Source organism: Falco punctatus, assembly GCF_963210335.1.
Source record: "Falco punctatus genome assembly, chromosome: 13".
Classification (NCBI taxonomy): Eukaryota; Metazoa; Chordata; class Aves; order Falconiformes; family Falconidae; genus Falco; species Falco punctatus.
The window spans coordinates 23,446,030-23,452,029 of record NC_137593.1 but is presented as its reverse complement, the minus strand read 5'-3'; positions in this window follow the sequence as shown (position 1 = coordinate 23,452,029).

Genomic DNA, 6,000 nt, shown 5'->3' with positions numbered 1-6,000 from the left:
GAGAACTTTGGAATTCAATGCTTCTGTTGTGTAACTACACAATAAAATAAACAAGTGGTTTAATTCAGTCAAAAGGGGGAAAAAAACACCCCTTACACTCCTTAAAAGAGAAAGGTTAAAGGGCATAAAAGGGAAGCAGGAACTAGTAATCCTAAGTAATATTAGCTAATTGTGGCTCATTAGAGGAAAAGCTGTTGTCATCTTAAAGAACTGTGCTACCGGAAAGGTAAGGAAATACATTTGATAAAAAAAAAAAAAAAAAGGGTTAGTTAAAGCAAAACAACAATTTTGAAAGAAATCTTACCTTGCCAAAAAACAGAGCCATGAGATATGCCTCCTGTAAGCAATTATGAAAATGCTGTATGGCTCATGGTTTCCTTGGTGTCTGGGTAGAAAGCTGGGTAAGCATCAGGGTTTCTTTTTTTCTAGTGGGTCTGAAAAACATATCTAGCTGCCTTTCAGCCCTTTTATCGATCTGGGTAATTTACAATTATTATTTTGTGTCCCCAGCCCTGCTCTTTCACTGTGCTTTACTAACCAGCTATTGTTGTTAATAATGCTAGTAGCTTTTGCTGGCTTCATTTAACACTGCAGAAAGCAGCGCTTAGTTAGGGAGGCCAATTCCTCTCATGCAGTAATAGCATTCTTGTTCTTTTTTAAATGAACACAGTGCAGGGAAAACAGTGACTTGGGGCAGCCTTAGAGTACATCTGCACTGTAGGGATAGCCTATGGAAGCATATTCAAGCCAGCTTTAAAATCGTGGAAACTCCCTGGATAGATCCAGGGCTCTGTGGATGCAAAGCCCACCCAAGGAGCCTAGTCAGTGCCGAGGCACTTAACCCATTCTGCTAGGGCGTTCCTCCAGCTGGTTAGCACATAGCAGGTTTGAGCAGACTGGTCTCTACTGCAGCCCTTGCAGCTGGTATCCTTCTGAGTGCTGGTGCCTAACAAGTTTGCTGAAGTATTTCCTTATGTGTTCTCCTGCTCATGTGACTACTAGAAGGAGCATAATTTCCCTCTGCAGAAAAACATCATGCCTTTTTTAGTCTGCATATGGTCCTAACTGGGATTCATTAGCAGAGTTACCTCGCTGTGTCAAGAAAAGTGATAAAACATGTTTTGACTAAACTTAATAGCTTGTATTTAAACACTAGGCTCATCTACTTATCTACTTCAACTGTTAACCAAAGTTAGTTGCTAAGTTTTATCATCGCTGCTCTCAACCTGAATTAGCCCAAGGCATGTGCACATCTCTTCTTACAGCATGGAAGGCAAATCTGAGTTTCAGCAGAATTCCTACCACCACCACCACCACCCCGCATAGTATATATATGGTAATTTCCCTACTGTGACATTCAAGCAACTTTATCAAAACTAAAAAATGAATAATTTTCAAACTAAGCCATCAGTTTGCCCTTACCTGCAAGTCAAAGAATGTAAAAATCAGTCAGGCCAATTTAAGCCTTTGCTTGCTTTACCTGTAGAAGGAGCAAGGTAGGTCTGAACACCAGCAGAATTTGAGGTGTTTTGGCCTAGTCAGAGAGGACATGTGCTACTCTTCAAGGCACTTCAGAAAGCAAACCAAAAAAGGGAGTTTTAAAAATGACAGATTTTATACTTCACTGGAACCCAATAACCAATGAATCAACTGTTCTTGTCATACACTAACTGGCTGCTGAGACAACATCTCCTCAAGCTCTAAAGCACAGTCAAAGTGCATTGTGTCACTATCTAAAAGCCATTATCTCACTGCAAGCTTTGATCTTTAGAGCTTGGACTCAGGTCCCTCAGAAATGCAGATCAGTGCTCCAGACCAGAGACATGGCACTCCACAACGTCATGAGGCTGTTAGAAGTAACCGTGCCTTAGATCTTGAGGTGGAGCATCTTGTAGTTCACACTGAGTTCATGTGAATGTCAGTTACAGGAGCCAAATCTATTTAGACAAATTTTTTCCCCAGCCATGTGGTGAATTACAGTATAACAAATTGTATAGGGAAACCAGTAACAAAATATACTTGAAAATTGCACTGTGCCCATCTGGACACAGCCATTACTGGTGGCTTTTGAATAAGTGAATGCACTCCATTATTTCCAACTTAGGATGCCACTGCAAGTTAATTATGTAGGGTCAGTCCACTACAATCAAATTGAAACAACAGGAGAAGACTTAGTATGAAAACTAATGTATTGTACATTCACAAAATTATGCTGCTTTTTGCATGCTGCAATAGCTTAATCTGAGGTGAAGCCTCAGTTCCACTTGTATGATTGAGATCTTGTTGTTATCAGTGGAGTTAGGATTTAGTAATACTAAACATATTTCACAAAAAAAGTTCACATTTTCAATATTTACACTGACATGTTAAAATTTCTATTATCTACCTTCTCAAAAAGAGCTTTATCGAAGTGAGTATTGATATACCACAAAGCGGAGAAGAAAAGGCATAGCAGGAATTAATTTCTTAGCACCTTGTTTAGAAAACTGAGTGTGGAAGTTGAGCATTCTTGGGTGTGACGTCACACAACCAAGCCTTGATGGCTTGGTCAAACTCCACATAAATCTCCTATTTGCGGAACCCTGTGCTCATCTCAACACAATTACTATTATCATAATCACAGATGATGATGTCTCAGCACACCGACATTTTGCATTTTTAAAGCTTTTTGGTTTTAAGTCCAGGACATAGAACTGTTCATTTGTTAGTACTAGTATTAGTATTGTTAGTATTGGCATGTCGGTATCTGCTGCTGGAGGTGATTTCATTGTGAGAGCTCGGACATCATCAGAGAAGACTTAATTGTGGAGGGACAGTTGTTTCAAACATGCTCCTGCAGCAGAGTAAGTAGTGTGTGAGAACGCTGTGCAGAGCAGACTGAAGAACTCTTTGTTCTCCCTTCAGTTCTAGTTTACTGACTTTGGTAAAACCAGTTATTAAAAGGAAAGGTAGGGAATGTTCTTAAATGAGTCATGTTTGTTCTATGACTGTCAGACTACATCTGTAACTGGTTCAGTAGCTCTATTCAACCGGTGAGGTCATTCCCATGCAGCACATGACACAGAGAGCCTTTGTACAGACAGCTGCAGGCAACGTGCTTCATGTAGGCTCCTGACTTAAGAGACGTTCCATGGAGGCATCAACAGGGACTTCTCCACATTGATGCCGTGTGTTCTGATACTTGCAAAAGTACAACAAAGACCTAAAACACATGAGAAACTTAGAGCCTTTCCTTCTAAGACAAAGGTGCATTTCTATTGTATACTTGTTTTTTAAACAAGAGTTGTAAGAGTTTATTAGGGACAAATGAGACAACGTGATCAGCCGCTCTGAGCAACGCCAAACTGGAGAATGCCAGTGTGTGGGAAGCAGCCCTGGAAGCATCAGGAGAATACAGAGACCTTAGTGGCTTAGTCCAAGTGCACAACTGTTGTGGCTAGACACAAATCTTCTCATTTCTTTTTTTCCATAGAGAAAGTGGGGAACTTAAGAGTTCAATGAAATTACTTGAGAAGTAATAGCCCTTGTAGACAAAAGGGAGAACAATATTTCATTCAGCACCATGAAACAGAGAACAGGTGGGATGAAGCAGAGAGGGAGAATGAGACAACGCCAAAACCACAACAAGAAATGCATTGAGAATGCCTGAGAAATTTGAAGCCTGGGCTAAAGTAACTGATGTACAGGAGACAAAAAAAAAAAAAAAAAAGAGATCTGAGAAACTGTTAAAATGAATGCCAGTTACAGCAGAATGGCTAACCCGAAGGATGGACAAAGCAGTTTAACCCCATGTAGACAAATTGTCACCAAATTTGTTTTACATTTGAGGTTGAGTCTGACACTTGGTCTATGTTAGCATCATTCACTAGAATGATAAGCATTGACTGATGGTGCCCATGCTGTTGCAGATGATGCCTCCTACATCAGCTGCCATTGTTTGACATTCCCCAGGCTGCATACCGCAGGGTGGTCGCAGCTCAGCTGGCCAGATGCCTCCTGAGCCCGGCACAACCTCACTTCCAGGCACTGCAGCAGGCAGGCAGCTGCACTGCTGGCGACCTAAAATCTGAAAACATGACTTCACCACCCCGATTAAGGTGGTTTTAAAAGCAAGGCAAGATTTCTTTTCAAGTATTTACTTATTGATTTAAGAGAAAACAAAGTTCAAAAGACAACCTGCTTTCTGGCATCACAGATACTTTGGCATGTGCCCACTCTTGTCAACACATTTTCAGGAGGGGAGAGTGGTTTCGCAAATCTCTAGTAGAAGCTCCCACAGGTTCTGCAATGGTCTGCAAAGAGAAGACAAATCAGGAATAGAAGCTGCTAGTTTGAGTGGGCTGAGGTTTGATTCTTCCCTTGTGTCTGGGTCAGGGTCAAACAGGAGCAGACAAGTTACATGCTGACAGGCTCCCTTTCAATGATTCTGTGTCTTTTTGCTTCTTCTCTCTTTCAGAGACATATCATGGTCTCTGATATGTTGTACAGCTATACAAGGCTGAAGAAGAGTTCACACTGCACTTAATCATGTATTAATGACCTAACTGCCCAAAGACCATTTTTAAAATAATATCCAGACACAGGGATACCTGTAAGATGACATTGTCTTAATGGCATCAGAAATCACTTCAATATCTTACCTGAGGGCTGATAAGTCTACAGATAGCCAAGGGAAGCTCATAATGGGCACAGCATCACCAAAATGCAGCAATGCTGCTTTATAAAGCCAGCTTGGCTTTCTCACTCCATAGGGCTTCAAGTTCTAGGCTCAGCTGTAGAAGAACATGAGGGCTGGCTCTTCATCTAAAGACAGACCTTGAGAATACTGCTTTTGCTTACAGCTCCCCACAGACACCTTTTCTCCTCAGCAAAAACGGCTACTATATTTTTTCCACCTAGCTGCCAACCCTAGGCATCTCAAAAATAATAGGCTTTCAACTGGTATTTGTGTTCAATGAGAACAGAGATGTCTGGGTAGTCAAAAAATGCTTAAGCTGGTGAGTGCAGTAAGCAAGAGTTTTATTTTTGTTATATTAACACCTCTGGGGAGAAAAAAATACTCAAACTTTGAGAATTCTAAGTTAAACAAGACTCTGACATGAAACTATTGATTGCCTGACATAGGCAGTGTCTCAGGCCACCTAGCTGTCATCTGGCTAGGCACTGGAGGTATCAATAGGATTTGTTTTGGTGGTAGAGGCAGGAGAATTTGGATCAAATTCATCCTTGAGGATATTCCTTACTATTGTTGCACCAATGATAATATTTTGGGTCCTAAACTATAGAGATAAGAGAATGATCAAAAAAAGCAAAAGGTGTAACACAGGATGATGTTGCATGACTGCTGTGGGGATGGGAGGGTAAATGCGGTTGTGAGAAATACTAATATGGTAGTAGGATGTTTCAGGTTTCTTTAATACAGACAACAATATGTTTGTGCCACCACATTCAGCATTTGGCAAGCCTTTACGTGGACCCAAGCATTGACTGCCACTCTGGTCATAAGCAATGGAATGGGGAAACTGTGCAGAGATGGACTGTCAGGATGATTAAGGAGGACATGGGCTACTCAAACTGAAGAAAAATAGCAAACAAAAGAGTAAGAACTATACATGGTTCCCAAATAGTAACCAGGACATGAGAAAGTGTTTTCTAGCCAGCTCAGGAATGAAGTTCAGATCGAGCTTTCTAGAGGACTGAAGGGGGGCCAAGAGTGTATGCAGTTATCACACGGTGCCTGAGAAGCAGGCAAAAGGATGGCAAAACTAATCCAGACAGTTCCTGGTGACAAAAAACAAATTGCACTGTGTCACTGGAATGTGTAGGTGTCTCCAAAGTGGTTTGAAAGGAGTTCTTTGCCAGTACAACATGCACACTTTAATAACCCTGTATTTCAAGGCTTCCTTTGTCTAGAAAGCTATATAAAACTGGTTTACTTTTCCAGCTACTCAGGTGCTATTAACCTAGTATTCCCTGTGGCATTAATTTCAGACGCTTCCT